The 20,260-nt window shown below is 46.0% G+C and overlaps 1 long non-coding RNA gene across 1 annotated transcript in view; it reads left to right on the top strand.

Moving 5' to 3' along the window:
- The window catches only part of LOC135385535 (uncharacterized), a 54,757-nt gene that overhangs the window by 9,670 nt on the left and 24,827 nt on the right, over positions 1–20,260 (top strand). The window contains exon 3 of the long non-coding RNA XR_010420442.1: positions 15,634–15,723. This is a non-coding gene — a long non-coding RNA (uncharacterized LOC135385535). The remainder of the gene's footprint in view (positions 1–15,633; positions 15,724–20,260) is intronic.

Below are 20,260 nucleotides of genomic sequence, written 5' to 3'. Positions count from 1 at the left end.
CTCTGTATCAGCCCGTCGACGAAAGCTATGTTTATCACGTATGACGCATCTTTTGCAATGTACCTACCCACGAGTAAAAATGTTCTATAGGTGTCTATATCCCTTGAACTCTGATTCCTGTGGTGTCTTCCTTACGATTACGATTGTCCCACGCAACTTACAAAGAACCCAACATAAGACGTTTCGGGCCTGATTTATCGCCAATACTTTCAGCGATATACATTGCACATCTGTGGGCTCATGGCCCAATTAAGTGAAGCATTTCACATTTTCACCAGATGCACGCGATACATTGAACCTAAACTTCTGCATAGAACGCCTGTAGAACGCCCATAGAGCTCCTTCCTGCTGTCCTCTCTCCATCTGTCCACGTCTGTACGGCGCTCATAGCCACAGTTGCCTCTCGGCGCTAACACGACAGCCCTAGAAGTTCCATTCACGCACCATGAAGCGCCTATGCGCCCCTTCACGGCTCTATGGGACCAGTAAAAGTCAGGGAGTGGTGTGGAATGTCCACAGGGAGTATAGAGGTCGCAAGCTTTTTTCTTTTTTTCAATGAATTTTGAACAGGGCAGAGTATCAACGCGTTGACATCAAATTCATTAGAAGAGCATGGAAGGGCTCGAAAAGAATATTCAGGGAGGAGTAAAAATTACAATTACCCGTATATTCACACGAGAGACATCCTCGCGGACGATTTTAGTGGAAGACAAAGCGCAAACACTGCTCACAGAGACTAAGTTCCGCCCGGTGTTATGTTAAGCATTCACACGGTGCCGGAATACCGGGAGTGGTGTACTACAACTGCAGTACTGCGCTCTTAGCCGAAGACACTGTCGGCGTTTTTCCCAGTTGTCTGCTAAGGAATATCTTGTGGCTGTGGCGCGGGGTGTTCCCCACGGTTAGCAGTGTACGTGAACACACGACGTTGAGCGTTCACGATCACGTGACAACGGAAAGCTATGACGTTTGATGCATCTTTCACCAGGACTCTGGGGAATGTCGTTCGTGTGAATACAGGGTACAATTCACCAGGAACACATATTCGCACAAACAGTTCGAGTACAATTACGCGCAACTGGTGCGTAAGAGAGCTTTCAATCTCGCAAGTCAGAAGAGCTCCTTCCCCGGACTGCCAGTATGTGACGTCACGTGAGCCGCCGCCAATAGAGAGGCGCGAGCCTTCTTTCTTTTTGCGGGTGCAGTTGGCGGCGTACGTCCCGCGTCTGAAGAATCTGAAGCGCAGCAGTTGACCGGTCGCCTTGCTTCCGTGCCGTAGCAGATGATTCTCGGCAGCCAATAAAACTGTTCGGCTGAACTGACGCCACAACGTGCCAGAAGAAGGAGCTGGGAGAAATCGTCGCCGATGTGCGCACTCTTGTAAACTGAGTTTATCAGGAAATGAGCACTTTCCAAAGGAAATATTTTGCGTGACAGTTTCTGAAGATAGTATTCTCATATGAGGTAATGAAATATATGTCTGATGTGCCTTCCATGCTTCTTTAAGCAAGTGGATGACAAAGCGCAGGCCTGTAAAGCAGTTTCAACGAAACAGCGCCACTTGGCATGCATAATGAAACAATACCATCCATGGCGTTGATTTAAATATCCTCTAGTGACGGGATCGGCTGAAAGGACTCTTTGGATCTCTGGATTGTACTTCACCAGATTTTTCACTCCTGTGGGGATCTCTGAAGAAAACAACTTACGCTACACGCCCTCGTACAGTAGAAGATCTGAAGAAGAACACGATATGCGAATTTCACGGTATTGACAACACGATACTCGAACGAACGGCCAACAACATTGAGCGATGCGTCTAACTGTGCCTTCATGAGGAAGGATGCCTGCTTCAACATTTGATGTAAAGGCAGTAAATCTCCATGCTCGACATTCCAGATGCAATGCACCGTTAACCTTCTCTAAATATCAAAAAAAGAAAAAGAAAAGATGAACGAGTCGGTCTTGTGCGAATCACCCTCTAGTTTTAATCTGTATCTTTGTCCCTTCCATTGGGTTGCGAACGAATAAGTGTCTGGACTGCTCGCATTAAGTGAGAAGGCTCAAGGTCTCTTCTTGTTTACGGCTCGAGTCCCGAGGCTAAAAAACACTTGAGACTAAGGAGATTCCCATCCTTTTTATCGCTCGAGCTTGGAGACGGTCCGGCCTCTGATATCTGCATTGAGAGCTTCGACGGACACGGAGCAAAAGTCATACTGCTGATGGATCCTCCTCCTCCTCGTGTGACGTAACCTGCACCACTCGTTCTCTGCGGCAGCCACATTGTTGTGCCCTTCCCGACAGTCACGTCTTCTGTTCGCCATAAGACAGGATGAAAGCACTTGATGAAAGACGAGTGATCGAAACAAAGCACGGATCTCTTAGCTCAGAAATTGTATGCACACAGTCGCGTCAGTCAAGAGAAATAATCGTCTAACCCCCTTTCATCCTCTACGTTCTAAGTTATAAGTGAAAAACGCCCCCTAATCGTATTCTATATTGCCCTTTATTACGTATCACGCTGCCTGATATGACACCCAATATGACGTCATTTGACCCTTCTCCAGAGTGTTTCATAGCTCTCGTGGCTTCATTTTCCAGGCTGTCTGAAAGTTAGGTACTCTGAAATGGCCCTAGCACAGCATACTGGTGCATTGGTTGATGGTGGTGCCAACTGCGTGGAGCCCACAGCAACAACACCTGCATGGCGAGGATGACATGAAATATGTCATCGAATTATTCTACCGCATTACATGGGAGAGGTTGAATGAGTGATACGGAAATGAGGTGGAAATGAGTGAAGTGTCGCCCTGCGGCTTGAAGCAAAAAAAAAAAAAAAAAGGAAGAAAGAAGAAGAAGGGAAAAAAAAAAAAAGAAACGCAGAAGCCAAAACGTGTTTTGTCAGCGAAGTACACCAGCAGTGATTGAGCATTTTCCGAAGCGAATTGAGTCGTTTGCTGCTTGTCCTTCGGAGTGTCATTAGAAAACAGGAGAAAGGGAACGTTCTGGAGAAGGAATGTTCACTGTGAAAAAGAGTGGATAGAAACGAAAACGTTAAAACGATAGTGAGGTGCAAGAGGCAGTTTTCCAGCATTTTGTGGACAAGACTTCGGACTATTTTTTCAAGGGTATAAGAATGCTGGTTGAAAGGTGTCAAAAGTGCATCGAAGTTAAGGGTGACTATGTGAAAAGTGATACACTTGTTTCGTCTCTATGACTACTAAAAGTTGGTCGGGCCGGAAACTTATGGAACCACCCTCGTACAATGGTATAATCATGTGGTTGTGGGTTGTGGAGTGCCGTAAGCTTTCTATACAACGAAATATGGCTGACCACTAGAGACAAAGACGAACTTGCATCGAAAGTTGAAAGGTGTCAGTGTAACATGAAACTGAAAAGCGAATGTGTAAAAATAATAATAATAGTAAAGCTTCTTCTCTGCAGAGATGGTGAACTATGCTATGCTTTTTTTTTCGATGTTCATGGTAAGTTTAGTGTCAATGCCATAATCTTATTAACCCTTTTTTGGACACGAGAAAGTGTGACATCGCTCATCATCAGGAACACTTCCACTGCTTTTCTGGTGCAGTCTTATTTTAAAAACCCAAACGCTGACAAACTAACTTTTTACAGACGAGAAAAAAAGTGGGACTAATGTGTCCCATGAACCAGCTAAATAACTTCGATTGCGTGGGACAGGGTATGTTCCACGACCCACTTGAGGCCCTTATGACTGTCACACACTACGCAGAGTGGGACCCCGCATACACCGCACAGGTACTTGGCGCAAGCCTGCCACTCTAAGAAAAAAAGGAGTACTTTTACTCCTTTTGGGGACTAAATGCATTGCCACAAAAAATAGTCCCTTTCGGGAGTAAATGCACGGGAGTAAATGAATGTCACAGAGTGGATACCGCATTTCACGCGCTATTGTGAGAGTCCCACGTACATAATTGATGTGCATCATGAAAATACTTTGAAGCAAACCGTCAACCGTGATATACCGTGTGATATAAAATCTTGCGCCATACTAGGGCACAATTTGCGAAGAAAGATGCGCTAACTGTTTCTTACTCTGTGTGACTGGAAAATTGCTACGTTGTCTGAGTTATACAGCATTATGTCGTTCAAATTGACCAAGGGCACATATTTACGTAGACTGTTGCATTCAGGAGACCATTCGCGAAGTTTAGTGACAATTTGCTGTCCTGGGGAGTAAATGTCGGGACTAAATGTCGGGTTAGGGGACTAAAATGGGGAGTAATTGGCAGACTAGGGGAGTAGAAGCTACAATTACTCCCCGTTTTACTCCTTTTTTTCTTAGAATGTGTTTGTCTTTCGTTGAGCACAGGTTGCACCATGTATCTTTGCCAGGGTTGGATGATGGCCAGCAAGCCGGAGTCTCTCAGGCACGCGAGTCATCGCGCGACAATTCTTTATTCCTATTTGTTGCGGTGTGATGTTGTTCTCGTCCCACGCCGAGACTAGGTGGTGACCCGGGTTCGAATCCGGGCACCGGCTGTGCTGCCCGGGTGTTTTCCCTGTGTCGTCCGATAATTTAAGACAAATGTCGGCACAGTTCCTTGTGAAGTCGCCCCAGGACGCACGATCCCTCCAGCGATAGTCGTGACGTTGCCCGCTTGCGCATGGCCGACTAGGGCAAAAGGTTCCGCCACCACCACCACAACCCTTCTCTCGTCGTTTTCGTTTACCCATCTAATGTACATCTAATGTACCCAAGCGGGAATGCCCCGAAGTGGCAGCAAGGGCTTCGTGCGCTGTACGTAGCTGTACGTAAGTTCTCCTTCGAAGCAACCTTATCATGCAGAATGGGTTCCACTGCTACATAATACACACATCATTTTATGCACACTTCAGGAAAAAGAGGGGTACACTTGGGAGTAATTACAGCTTCTAGTCTCCCAGACTGCAATGAGAAGTCGGCCCAAAACGCATACTAACCCCCCTGTCCCCACTCCTACCTGCTGTCCTCTCTGCATCTGTACACGTCTGTACGCCCCTCATAGCCATAGTTGCTTCGCGGTGCTAAAACAAAAACTAAAAAAACTAAAAAGATTGCAATGACTCCTCATTTTAGTCCACTGGCCCTGAAATTTACCCCGCCCTCAGTGCTCTAAATAGCCCCGACCCTTCTCATAAAGGCCCGTGAACTGTGGCAACGCATCTATGTGTTCCCCAAGAAGAATAGCAAGCTGGCGCTTTGCCTGGTTAACCTTTCCTTTCTTTTTTTAATAAACATATCACCCCCCCCCCCCCAAGAAGACCAGGTTTACTCTTCTTAGTTTTCCCTTAGAATATATATTATGCATCAATCAACGTAACTGCTGCCCGTGACCGCAAAACGAGGCTGTCGACATGCCGTGACGCACGTGCCAACTACTTATCAGCTCTTATCTCAATGGTGCACCCAACAACTCAAATCCATATCGGTGTCACCTTTTGCGTCGTTCACTTTGATAAGCTGCACTGGCTGCACTGAACCACCGAGTTGCACGAAGTTCGCTTCAGTTTTGTTGATTCCGAGCGGAAGCTTCACGGAAATATACTGGCGACAAGATTGTTGTTCTCAGAGGCGAATGAATCATATCCATGCAATTGAGTCGACTCAGAATCTGTCACGCCTTCCTGTACCGTTAAGAAATTATTAGACCGATTTAATTTCCTTTCGTATTTCGTTATTTTAAGTATTATGGAAGTGCGTTGACGCGGATTATGTTGCAAGTATTTTCTGGTTGCACTTAGCTATAAAGCTAGAGCTAGTCACAGAAGAATGTCTCACTTCGGCTTTGACGCGTTGATTACAACAGCGTGCAATTATGTCGTTACCTTTCCCCCAACTAACTTCCTGCTGATGCATTAGGCACTTCTACAAGACGCTATCTTAAGAGGCGTGAGGACGGTACGCTCATCTGCAGTGCAGTATGCAGGGTGTTTTGCTTTTAGCTACACCAGATTCCTTTTATTTTTCCTTTTTTATATAAAAGCTACGAGAGTAGCATGCTATGCCGTTTTTGCAATTAAGTTATGCGGCCAGGCTGATATCCTGTCGGAGGAAGTATGTAACTACTAGATAACTAATTACCTCAAACTCATTAATTGCTTTTGAATTAGGGGTTCTGGGCAAAAGTGGTGACGGCTGAATGGGAGACAACCCTCGTTGAAAGCCATTCTGTCTTTAAAATCCTAATACGTGCACGTACGTTGAAAGGTCCATTGCCGAATTTTGCTATATAAATGAGCTGAAACCCAAGACAGGGAAGAAAGACACAACACACGCACAAAATTTCTCAAACACTACGTGTTTGAGAAATTTTGTGTGTGTGGTGTCTTTCTTCCCTGTCTCGGGTTTCGTCCTCTTCGAAGTTATGCACCAGCTAGTCAGCACCCTTCAACTCCTTTACAAACGAGCATTGTAATTATAATTACTGGCCCTATTGTATGCAATTAAGGGCCACTGCAGATGAGAACCTTTGTTTCTGAAGTGTCTCCTTTCTGTGTGTGTGTGTCCGTGTTGTGTCTGTCGAGCAGAAACGGACAGGAATGTCGAAACAATCCGGATCAAACAGTCTTGAATTCGTCCCGCAAATCGTAACAACAGAGTGCTCCAAATTACGTGCATAAAACAGTTCACAAAATACATGTCAAGCTATAGCTGACAAGCTACAAAACTTTCGTTTGCTTTTGCATGTAGCGCAGCGCAGTTGCGGATAATTGAACACATAATGCGTCATTTGCTTATGCATCCATGTTTGTTGCTTCATCTGTTTGCCTAGAGAGTTGGCTGTATTCGTTTTTGCGACCCACGTAAACGGAACTTTGGACCCGTGTGGCTACGTGCAAAACAAGTGCGCAGTGGGCCTCACTCCATAACACATCCGACTCGGGGAACTAAGTCCACAGCACGAAGCCTTCCTATCAACGACGACGTACGCATGCACTGGAGAGTGAATTTGGCATAGAGAGACACCTAATACAGAAGTAAATAAAACTGAGATGCACGTAGGGCGCTGTTCCAAGACGGACGCCCTATAGATGAGCGTCTTGGAATTAAGTCTCGTGAATAGACGTCGCCCAAAAGAATATACGGGACAACTTCTTTGCACCATCTTGTAGACATGCTTGCTATATGAAAGCATCGCGAGATCAACCCCGGCACAAAACGACAGCAATGTGGGGGAGGTAAATGTTGCTTCCAACACCGTGTGTCGGAGATTTTCGGCGCACGTTAAAGAACCCCACACTCTAAGAAAAAAAAGGAGTGAAATGGGGAGTAATTCCAGCTTCTAGTCCCCTAGACTGCGATTACTCTCCGTTTTAGTCCCATAACCCCGAAATTTACTCCCCAGGCCAGCAAATAGTCACCGAACTTCGCAAATGGTCTCCTGAATGCAAGTCAACGTAAATATGCGCTCTTCGTGAACTTCATGAACATCATGGAATAAGACTATATAATTTAGCTAATTTAGCAATTTTCCACCAACAAGGAGGACAAATATTTAGAGTTTCTTTCTTGCGAAGCTGTGCCTGCATGTCGCAAGATTTTATATCACTCGACATATCACGGTTGACGGTTTAAAGGTACTGTAAAGCAGCACCGATCAAATGTCATTTAGTGTGGCTATTCGATAGTCCAAGCCACCAGGACAAAAACTGTGCAAGTTTCATTCCAATCGACAGTGCAGTTAATTAGAAAATTACGATTAAAGATTATGGGCAACACTGTACTAGGTATTCGAAATGAATCCGTACTTCTGACACATACGGCGGCAACCACATTGCATGCGTATAACACTGGGCCCGACATAACAATCCACCACAATCCAACATAGAATCCGCCCCTGCAATCCACACAACGATCCACATCTGAGGATAAACGGATAAGCGAACTGAAATGAAATGCTGAGCCGTTGAAAAAAATGTGTCAGACGTTCAAGAAGCCAGACAGCGTCGAGACTTCTTTGTTCACAGAGGTTCACAGAGAGAGTTTGTTCGTTCGAAAGAGGCCGCGAACAAAAGGAGCGCGCAGGCGCAGAAGAGAAGTAGGGAGAGCCCCCATCGAACAGCGGCCAGCACTGGGTTACTTCGCAAAAACAGGGGTTAACAGGTTAAACTGTTAACAGGTGTTTCAGAATGCATAGGTAAACAGGAAAACTAATAATATGGTTACTAAAATAACGAAGTTCCGATGTCATAGTGTGTAATACCAATTTTCAGTGTTGCCCGCTGTACAGGGGGTTGTTTGACACCAGGCGTCGCACCGCTCCACTATGCCGCATCTTTCATGGCAAATTAAAAATATTTATAGCGCGTTGTCGGTCGTATGGTTCCGCATATGGTATTTAGAAGCAACAAAGTCTCTTGTCACATCACCGGCATATCATGCTTGTCTACTGCTTTACAGTAGTACAGTATTTTCATGCATACACACGAATTATGTACCTGGGACTCTTAGAACAGAGCGTCAAATGCCGTCCTCACTCTGTGATATTCATTTAGTCTCATACATTTACTCCCTAAAGGGACTAATTTTTGTGGCGATGCATTTAGTCCCCAAAAGTCGTTCATGGGCACAAATAAATAAATACCTACCTACCTAAAAAAGGACGAAAATCACTCATGTTTTCCGTAGAGTGCAGGTGGTCGAAATTGTCTGCAGTTCTACCCTGCAGTACGTGCAGCATGTAGCCACACGAATATGGTGGGGGGGGGGGATATGTTTATTAAGAAAAAAGAAAGGAAAGGTCAGCCAGGCAAAGAGTCGGCACGAATATGGGCTAACCTTATGTGAAGGCGAGATTGTTGAAAAGAAAGCTTTACTTATCTTACTGGCATTGAATTTATGCCAACGTCGGCTGCTTTGAGTACTACCGAACATAATAGAGTACCATTTACCGAGATAAGGAATATTCAACAGCACGTTTCTCTACATGTATAAGAAGTACCGTATAAAATCGCGTTTCCCGACATGCCGGAATAGAGCTGGGCGACCGGCACGGTTGCGTACACCGTATTTTGCGGGATACTTCACCTACGCATATTCCAGGCAGGGACCAGATTAGAAACTGGAGGACTTTGAATAATACGGCTTGGCTTGCCGATGAAGAATGCCGATAATGTCTAACTACTTGAGCATTCAACCATCCACATGTGGCACCTCTGGCATCTAACGACTGCATGGTGTCATCCAGATGCGTTCGGGGTATTGTATTATACAGGGCCGGCACCCTGTGTCTGGATTCTAAACCATGGCTTTCGTTCGCTAAAACGACTTGGACAGACATCGAAAAACCGTGAATTCGACTGATGAAATAGTGATGTCGTGTTTTTAAATACGGCATATCATCTTACGAGGCAATCGAGCATTCTCCTCGATCTTCCTTGTTTCGAGAACGTGAATTTCGAGATCGGGGATTTCGCAACTGGGAATATCGAGGTCCGCCTGTTAACCACCCTCAGTCTTTGCGCTTGTCTACAGTTGTAGACCAAGCGCATCGCCCATGCAGTCACCTGGTGTAGCTTCGTTATGCTACTGTATACAGTATACTGTGCCTGAGACAGGTTATACTGGTGGTGAGTTCATGCACTGATGCTACATTCCACACAGCTTCCTCTCCAGTACTCTGAGCGCCCGATTTCCTCGGCCAACTTAGTTCCTCTTCAGTTATCCACGTGGGAGCTCTCCACCACAGTTCACTTTTTCGTAACTGTTGCATAAAAATGCCTCTTCTTGTGAGGAGGCCTGCCGGACTGTTCTCAGCAGGACAGTGACGCCACTGACCAACACAAGGCGATGGTTGAATCCGTCCACAATAGACTGCGCGTATAAAGGACAGTAGTTTTGAATGCTATCGCTGCTGCCATCAGCTCCAGTCTCTGCAAAGTTGGAGCTTTAAGCTATGAGCAATGGGATGAAAATTGCGACATTTTTTTTGTCTTTTGCAAATCAATCAATCAATCAATCAATCAAAATTGTGACTAAAGAGAGGCCAGGATTCGAATAAACCGTTTGGTGTTCGCGTGGGAGCCCGTGGCGAATCAAGGGAAAAGTGATGCATTTATCGCTTGTTACGGAATATCGACAAGTTGTAGAGGCCACGCTGCATTACACACTGAGGATAGGTATATCGATAACATACTGCCGGGGTACGACTAGCAACATTGAACGACGTGTCCGGCTGCCCCTTCAGGAGAAGGAAGGGCATTTTGGGCATTTCTTTTCTCTGTTGTTTACCATCCAGCCTTCCCACTTTTCCCGAGCATGGCACTTACCGTGTACTCACACCAGTGACATCCCGGTACTCCAGCGGAAGATGCGCAAAACATCGAACCTTCCCGCTGCCACGTGAGAGCGAGCGCTCAACTCCATGTCTGTTCGCGCTCTCTTCTAACCATGGTGAATATCCTGCGGCTTCTGCGATCTTCCCTAGCAGACGACAAGGCCGATGGTGTCGTCTGCATGCTATGTGCGTAGAGATGCAAAATTTCCGGAAAATTTGTACTGCTAAAAGAACGGATTCTTTCCTGTTTTCTTTTCCTCGAAAAAATAAATTAAAAAGGAAAACGAAATTTACACTCTAGCACAACTTATATTCATTAGCGGACATTCGAGCGTAAATCATCGTGTTAAATAAATCATAAATATAGATTTTATTTGTCCAGAACACAAATAGAAGACATAACCACCCGCGCAAGGCTCGGCAACGCATAAACTTATGTGGAGATGCAATATTCGCGGTCTTACTGAAATGGAAGAACGGCTTCCTCAGATTTTCTTTCAAGGAAAAACTGAAATAAAAATCTGGAGACAAACTAACTTTTCATTGTTCACTGTAAGGGTACGATCGTTCACCATACAGATAAAAAGTGGAATATCTTTTATTTGGCCTAACTCAAAAATGCAAAAACGTTGGCTTACACGGGGGAACGGGAAGTTTTGACCTGCTTTATGCATTATATCTTGATTTTTTTTTTCAGGGGTGGGACATTTTGGACAATTTTTCGGACGCCGACGAAAAAAAAAAAAACGCAGAAAAAGTCTTTCTTCCCAATTTTTTTTCTGTTTTTTTTTTTTACGCCCCCGCATCTATATGTGCGCAGTACGCTACTCCCGATATTCCGGCGCCTTTTGAATGTTCAACACAACACTTTTTCTTCCACTAGAATATTCCGTATAGATGTCGCTCGTTTGAATGCGATTAAACGATTCATACCTATGCTAAGTGGCTGGACCAATGCACGAGGCTAGAGGTTGCAGAATATCTTAGGAATGCCTCTTCCGGGAAAAGCTTCTATCTAACGTGTTCTGCTTCTTCAGGACACTTCTTCTTTTTATGTGTCAGGACATTTTTTACTATGCATATAGCGCGCCTTGTGCACAGGAAAATACGGAATAAGAAGGTATATGGTAACATGTACCTGAAAGCCCTCCCCTCTCGATCCCACGTACCATACTTGAAGCCTGTGACCGTCGGAGCAACCTTGGTAGAAACTGTTTACCGCATGCTTCATACCTGCTCCGCCGCTATGGTCGTATCGAAGATAAAAGGGTGTTTGTTTGACGAGAGACGAATGGAGTGAAGTGAGGAGGAGGCACAGACAGATAGAGTGAAAATTAAATACGACAACGGGACGCGACGGGAACCACGCAGCAACGGAAGCTGCAGGCCATAACCGTAAAACGCAGGCTGCTAATTTTAATTTGCGCGATAATTTATGCTGTCGTTAGGAAGCGGGAAATGAACACGCTATCTTGTGCACATATCATATCACTGTGAGACACCTCAGTCCTCCTGCATCCGTGTCAACATTGTAGCAGTCTATTACGCTACCATTATATGAACCTGCAACTAATGACTGAAAATATTTCTGGGGATGCGTCCCTCGCCGCTTCTGAGTTTCGCAAGTTCGCGTTTGTTCCGCCTCCGTCAGCGCTATACCAGAGGCCGTTCAATAGTCATGGATGGTGCAAGCGAAGGGGAAAAAAAGAGGGGGGAGGGGTAGCTGCTTTGTAGTGGCTCAATCACCGTCGTGCCGCACGAGAGTGCGTGAAGAATAAATCATTGTGTTCTATATCATCAACCATTGACACCGAAAGTTCCATGAAAATATTGCGTGGAAGATATAATACAGGTCCAGACTGATATTCAAGTCGCGTCATTTGTCAGGATATGGCGCGATACATAGCCTACTTGAATTGTGTACAAGTTTAGCACTAGCACAGGATTTAGTACGGGATTTATAAAGCTAACGTTATTAATTCGACGTACTTTTGTCACCGTGCTCTCTTTATTTATTTATTTTTTTCACATGGTAGCGAAGACATTCCTAGGAGTGCGGTATTTGTGCACTGGGTCGTCCACCGACGCCTTCCTTAGTTAAGAGCACATAAAGATTTATTTTCAACGCCCTTCTCCCAACACCGACGATCGTAGGCGCACGAGCTGGCAGAGTCAACGCAAACGAATCTGCAATGGGGCAAACAACAACAACAACTTTATTTTGAGGTGATGAATGGGGAGTTTCATCGCCAGGGGCGGTGGCGATCACCATTGCTGGTGGTGATGTGGGGAATGAAATAATGAGCCCATTCACAATAAGGATCGAAGTCCTGTGGTGTCCAAAAAAGTCAAAAGAGCTTTGAGGGCAGAGCGATGGTGGGTTGGATTTGGCCATCGAAAGCAATTTTGATCGAAGAGTGCGGTTCGGGAAGGTTGGTATATAGTGTGGGCAATAAAGAAGAATGTGCTCTTGAGGGGGGGGGGGAATGTCAGTTGTCAATTGGCGGGAAGCCAGGGGTGTCACTAGACGTCGAAGAATGGAACGACGGTGTCCTCTCAACGGCGCAATACTCGTGCGCCTCCGAGACGAGAGAGCTGCTTCTGCGGTGCTCTCGCCCTGTTCATTCCCCACAACACTACAATACACTGGAACCCACTGGAGAATTAGTCCGCGCCCTGCTTCGTACGCAAGGTGGTAAGCCATTAACACATCGGTCACTAGGGGTGCGGACGAGCCTCGTATGCCAGAATTTTCAATAGCTTGCAGTGCAGATTTTGAGTCAGTGAACATTGCATGCCCATTCCCGCGGGGTAAAATCAACGATGTGCTGCAGAAAGAAAAGGATGGCATAGAGTTCCGCAGCTGTTGACGGGGCTGTGAACATGCCCCTCCCCCTTCAATGGTCTCCCACGCAGCGAAGGCGAACGCGAAGTAAAAGCGAACTTGCGAAGCTACGAAGTGGCGAGGAACGCGCCCCTGGTGACAGAGGAGAGGGGTTCTACTGCAACCCTTCCTGTACTGAGGACGAGGAGAGGCGCCGCCGTCCAGCCGCGCCTCCCGTAACTCTATGAGACGTCCGCACGGCCGCGGCATGCCTTTTCTCAAGGTCACGCCCTCATTGGTTCTTAGGGAATGACGTTTTCTCGTTTTTGCAGGGAAGGAATTCCGGAATACGCTCAACATCCGGCGGCTGCTCTTGTCGTGTATTTCGTCGAATACCAGTCAAACTACGCTACTATATTTCGCGTGCGATTTTCGATACCTTGGTCATTAGTCCAGGAGGAATAAAATGACACTATAGTTTCGAAATCGACTAGACCGGATGCGACCGTCTTTTTAAAGGAGCACTAAGTGACCTCCCCATTTTTTTCTTTTTTGCTGCGGCCAGTCGTGCAACGAATAAAATGAGCTCCTGTGAAAGAACGACGGGCGCACGTGACATGCAGCGCGCGCGTGAGGCCTCTGTTCCGCGCACCTTTCAAAAACCCTCCACTCCCCAGACAGCACATATCGTCCCAAGGATGTCCCCGCGATACCATCACGTCCCATATATCACGAGATGTCCCGTTCAAACTTTGTGTGGACGCCCTATGGATATCTCAACAGGACTCCGTCTGGAATATCCCCTACACGTTTGACTTGGGATGTGTTAATGGGATGTTACATGGAGCATTTATTGCGAGAGAGACAGAAACGTGCGATAGTGCAGCACTGCGCAAGTTTGTTTCCGGACCTACCGAATGTTTCAAACCAAAAACAGTAAGAAACGCAGTCGTTATCTTGACGGTGAGTTAATACTCCAAGCAATTCCTCACTTCAGTGTTGTTTGTGTACGTAACCGAATTAAACTTAGACACCTCGCCCTTCATTTTTACTCAGAGGCGAGCCCCCTCAAGTTTACAGAAGCTGGCAAGACAAGGAGCAATATATATAGTATATCTGTTCTCTCTTAGAAAGGAAATGCCACTGCTTTCCCAAGTGACCTTTCTGCACTTGTCCCACCCTACAGTTGGCAATACAAGCTTTCTGGACTTTTTGGTTGATTATCCCATTTATGGGATGTTTCAAAACCAACATCAAATTTAAGCGCCCGTTTTAGTGCAGTGCAAAATAATAGTGCAAAATAGTGCAAAAGTAAATAGGCGCCTCAAGCTTTTGGCTGTATACTCATATAGTGTTTTGTGTGTGTCTGTGTGTGTGTGTGTGTGTGTTTTTTGTACTTGTTGGCATATAAGCAACTGCTGTGCATTGCTCAAGTACATGCTAAAGCGTAATGCATCATTCTGAGTTCCCAGTAATGGCAATGCAGTCATGGCAATGTAAATAGTGTACAGTCAAACCTCGATTTATGAACAGCAAATGTTTCTCGAAAAAAACGTTCACAAAACGAGGGAATTCATAAATCGAGGTCTTAAATGACTAGAAGAATAGAGTTGGTTTCTCAGCAAAACTATTTATAAAGCGAGGGAATTCACAGATTGAACGTTCATAAAACGGAACTTCTCGTGCGAATAGACCTCGTTACTTCCTACAGTCAGGACACCAAATCAGATTTTAAAGCGAGCTGAATACCCTGAGGGCATGGCAGGCAATATCCCAGCAGTTCCGAATCACATCCCTGTGGTGTCCCACGTGTCGTCCCAATTGTTATGGGACGTTTTTCGGCAGACACCGCGATATCCCAGGGACCACGGGATATGCTCGGATATCCTGTGGAAGTCTCACATATCAAACACGTATATTCTTATTCCGTAGGACTTTTTCTGGACGTCACTGTGTTTTGTGGGCCTTGGAATGCGCGAATCGAAGAATGATGGAAGGAGGAGGGTTCGTCGTGACGTAGCCTATTCGCGGGACACGTTACTCGCGACGTAGACAGGAGCAGCTCAAGCGATGAGCAGCAGACCGTCAGCCTAGAAGAAAGAAACAAAGAAGAAAGGCGCGGCGACTTTTCGACGTCACGCGCAGTTTTAAAGAACGGCAGTTGATAAAAACGCACCAGCAGTGGGATTCGAACCCCCCGCCCTCTGCCCTCTTTTATCTACCTTCCGACGTCCTCGTTCAAAAAACGTCGAGGGACCAATGCATAACAAGTCTAAACCACGAGGGCAGAGATGGGAAGTACTGCACTGCATTTCCGTAGTGAGTAATGCTCATGCATTACACATCTATGAGTAATGTAATGTCATTACATTTTGGCAGGATAATGCGTACTGACACTGCTCATTACTTGGGCTGAAAATTTAATTCAGGCTCGTCCTAAAGCCAGCAGTTGCGAAGTGTGCTTGGTAGAGGGACGGAAAACCCTTAAGCTGTTTTTTTTTTTTTTTTCAGCTTCCTTCATCAGGCCGTCAAGGAGGAGGACAGAGTTCAAGTAGAGTCTTTAACTACCGACTCCTTCTACGCTGCAATGAATTTTATCTTGTAAGTAACAATTTCTTGAGTATGAGAAGATGACACGAAGACAAGAGACACCTCATAGTCAAGGAAGTGTTACCAACAAGTTCATTACGCTTACCTCTTTCTTCTTGGCTCAATAACTTTACCAATTCCCTTTCTAGGTTGCTCGTCTAGCTTATTCGTACTACTCCCATCTCTGGACGAAGTCGTTCGTATGTGTCAATATTGCAGAAATTCTAATTACTAACACCGGGAATATGTAACGAAGTAAAACACAGTAATCACGTTTATTTGCAGTACGCGGAGGGAATGCAAAACGGGTAGGAACACTTTATTACAACTACCATGAACAAGGCTTTCGTGCAGGGCCTGCACTCATCAGGTTAAAGAGTAGCCATAAACAGGACGTATATATACCAGTAGAGAGGGATAGGGAGAAAAGAAAATACAAAAGCAAAAACACAATTGAAGACACTTATATCTAACCGAGGAAGTTGAAGAAACAATAAATAAAATAAGTAAAAAGCGAAGCAGACCGGACAAGACCAAAAATTACCACACAGGGCCATGTGTCACAGACACATAAAAGGGGAAAGTTCACAGCGCGGACAGCCGAAAAACGCAAGCAGACCAAGGCGACTGGGAGCCTGTGCATGCAGGCTCCCTAAAGGCGACCCTTCCGATGCTCCCTCTACTGGGGAGTTTCGGGGAAGGCTGCGCTTCAGACAGCACATAGGACTGTGTTTGAGAACTCTGGGAAAATGTAACGCCATGTCGTTACTTAAAGTAGTGGCATTAGTAACGCATTACTAAGCGTGAAAAAGAAATGAGTATTGTAATGCGTTACCTCACAATGCTGTACTGAATAATGGAAACGCATTGCAAAATAATAAAGTAATAAAGTAATTATCCCAACTCTGCACGAAGCTCCGTGTACATTCTAGGTCCCTGGAGTACCAAGAAAGTGTTTCCGTGCAGCGTGTTCGTTGCATATCGCAACGGCCTAGAGTGCACAATTCATCGCATGGCTGCAATGCACTCGCATTATCTGCTGGCAGGTAGCTTTTATCGTCTGCAACGACAGATTATGCAGCAGGAGAAAGGACAAGCAGAACTCAGTATCTGTTCACATCTGTCATTGTGTGAAGAGTTGGTAGACATCCAATGAGAGAACATATTTGGGAGAAAAATATCATTGTTGCTTAGTGATATCACAGTTTGCACTCAGTCCATTCGTATTATCGAAAAAGGACAAGCCTGATCTGGTGCTAAAGGTAAAGTGCGGAGAATCGTGCACTTCAAGATAAACCGGCTGTTTTTCCCCAGCACGATTGTGAAGCTGCGGTATCTTGAGGAGATAAGGTTTAGATGGGGGTTCTGTTCTTGTAAACCGCTGAGGCTTATCGCGACGCGGAAGTTAATAAGAACAAGCTTATCAAACTCCAAGGACAAAGCCTCATAGGAACTTATACATTCATTCGTAGACTCATTGGAATCTACGGGGCTCGACTGCCCCTCGGTTGTATTTTTGAAGCATAGGGAAGAAAAAACCGCTACCCAGTTGAGCCCTGAGACATAACGGGATGACGCCGAAATAAATCAGGTAAAAATAAAACTTTCAAAAATAAATATCTTACAGATCGAACTTGCAAAATAAACACTTCAATATAAATCATGAGAAAAGTCACGCTGTCGAAATAAACTCCGAAAAATAAACTTTGAAGAATAAACGCTTCGAAATAAATCTTTGAAAATTCGCCGTCCCTGATTGTTGGACAGCCGTCGGCTCTACGTCCGCCGCGAAAAATAGTGCACTCCTCGCGCTTGGGGCTAGCCAGGGCTAGAACTGTGAAGGAGGATTTCGCTACACCAGAAGTAGGTTCTCTGTCTGTTTGTGGCCCGTGGTCAGTCTTACCAAGTTACGGGGGGGGGGGGGTTCTGATTTGGCGGCTGAGGATTCTTCTTTTTTTTTTTTTTTTTGCCTGTATCCTGGCCGGCTTTATCTCTCTCTCTCTCTTTCGTGTGTGTGCGCACTTTCTTGGCCTTTCTTTTACAATTGTATGTCAAAGGGTCCAACGTGCTGGAGGGTCCAACGAGCAGGAGGATCCAACGTTGGATCTTCCAGCACGTTTGGACCCTCCTGCTCGTTGTATACTCCAACACGATGGATCTTTCAGCACGTTTGGATCCTTTAGCTCTTTGGAAACTTCTTCACGCGTTCCCCTATACTTTGCGGGAAAGATTAATCCCGCAATAAACAGATGGTCGAAAAACATTTGCGCCCGTGCGGTTGGGGACTATACTATGCATCCGTGGTATATGCACATCACTCCGAACGGAAAGCGCGGATACGCACGGAGCCGTAAATCAAAATGAACGGTGGCATTCGTGTGTGTTATTCATACCTGGCCGTACAGCCGACATGGTCTTTTTGTCTGCACCTTTATATTGTGGGTCGGGAACACCGAGCGTTTTTTGATAGATTTTGCAGTATCGCATGCATCTAAATAAGATTTATGATAACGGTGAAGAGTAACCAGAAAGGGAAAAAGCAGTGTGACGTCATGTGCACGTACAATAGACCACCCGGTGTTTGCATACAGCCTACGTCACAACGCCAGATGTCGCGACCCGTCGTTGGAAAATAAAGCCACGTGCGTTGGCACAGCTGCCGATCACATATGAGTCGTTTTGATGGTTGTTTCCGATTATGGATGCCATTGCACGAAGGAGATATGAAAGAAAACTTCATGTGTGAGGCAGATACTACCCTGACCTCACCTTGCAAAACGCTAAAACCACCAAGTTACACGACGGCAACAACCACGTGCGCTTGCTTTGCCAACGATCCGCTCTTTCCCAATCTCATGATGTCTTGATGTGACGTGCTGCGGCGGGTGGTCTATTACCGGTACTGCATGGCAATTGAAAGCATGGAGGACAACTTAGCGCATGTGAGCAGTCAGAGGCCCCTGCATATAATTTTTAGTTTTGGCTCCGACAGGTTGTACGAAAAACGCCGTTCTTGCACAATAACGATGATCCCAGCTTACCTGTAGCGTGCGAGAGAGAGGTCCCTGAGATTCCTCCAGAATCCCGGCTTTCCTTCCGGGACTCGGCAAGAGAATGAGTGCGGTTGACGTCACACCGTGACGCAGCAGGACCCGATGGGTGGGCTGATCAGGAAGCTCGGTATGCTGCGTCGCTAGCTCGGCACTCCACACAAGAGAGCTGAGAAGTTACTCTTATACCCGTGTCACACGAACTAATTTAGTGTCGCCTTCAGCGAGTGACACTCGCCCCTGGTGTCATTCGTGTGACGCCACACGGCATCTTTTAGTGACACTCGGAGGAAAGTGCACTAACGATTTAGTGCGTTCCCCAAACCAGACTTCTCTCCGGCGAGCCGAGTGCGTAGCCTCGACAGCAAGCTTTGACGAGGTACTGCCAACCGCAATGATTTTAAACAAGTATTTTCAATAGCGCGTTTATTTTGTGGAAGTACAGGGTATGCTTGGTAATGCATTACTAATGATATTACGTTCCTCAGGTAATAACATTACGTACTTTGCTTTGGTATTACATGTTTTTAATCCCGTGTTGGCGCAGCGGAGCAACTGTGACTGTGAGCAGCTACAGACGCGGACAGATGCAGAGAGGACAGCAGGAAGGAGTGGGGGGACAAAGGGGTTATTATGCGTCCTGGGCCGACATCGAGGGGAACTGTGCCGACATTGGTCCTGAAAGTCTGCCGGAAAACATAGGGAAAACCTCAGACAGCACAGCCAGTGGTAGTACATACATTACTTTTTCCCTGGAAGTTCTTAGCACGGTCATGAGTGGTGTTTCAAGCGCGTACCGTGACTTAGTACTGTACTTCGTAACACATTACCGGCTATAGTATACTTACTTAAAGTTGCTGCAAAATCACTACTTATGAAAACCTCACTACGTAGTGTAACACTGTAGAAGTAATCAAACGGTACCGGATATGGCCAGGCAGCCGTTGGTGATGTCTGTAAGCATTTGTGAAACCACCAATTAGGACTGGGCAAGACGTGTGCATAGTGTGTTTCTTTTTCTTTTTTAGCTGCTCCAGATTTTAAAAAATGAGCAGCAGCATAGATACCGTTTTTTCAAGGTCGTGCGTGGCTCCTGGCGTTTTATTCTGCGCGCCATTGGTTGGCGCAGCTGGCGCAGCAGCAAATGGGAGAGCAGATAAAAAAAAGAAAAGAAGAAAAGCGAGGTGCGAGCATCAGTCAGCGTACCAGACGCTATGTGGCGGTCACGGAGAGTTGTACGTAGTTGTACGTTGTACGCCGTCGGCAGATAGGGAAGCTTGGCGCGCCGGCTGCAGCACGCGAACACATGGGGCGAACAAGCGGCCCAATGCGCATTGGCTGAACGAAGACAACATGACCCAACAGTTTGTTTGTTTGTTTGTTTATGAGGAGAAGAGAGATTGGCCATGCTCAGCAGGCCTGCTACAGTGAGGGAATGCAAAGCGGTTGAGATGAGACCAAGCCAAGAAGATTCGAAAGTTCGGGAGCGCGAAGCCGAG

The sequence above is a fragment of the Ornithodoros turicata genome, chromosome 2 (genome assembly GCF_037126465.1).
Source record: "Ornithodoros turicata isolate Travis chromosome 2, ASM3712646v1, whole genome shotgun sequence".
NCBI lineage: Eukaryota > Metazoa > Arthropoda > Arachnida > Ixodida > Argasidae > Ornithodoros > Ornithodoros turicata.
The sequence above is the reverse complement of the archived record's forward strand: the minus strand, read 5'-3'. Positions and strand labels throughout refer to the sequence as shown.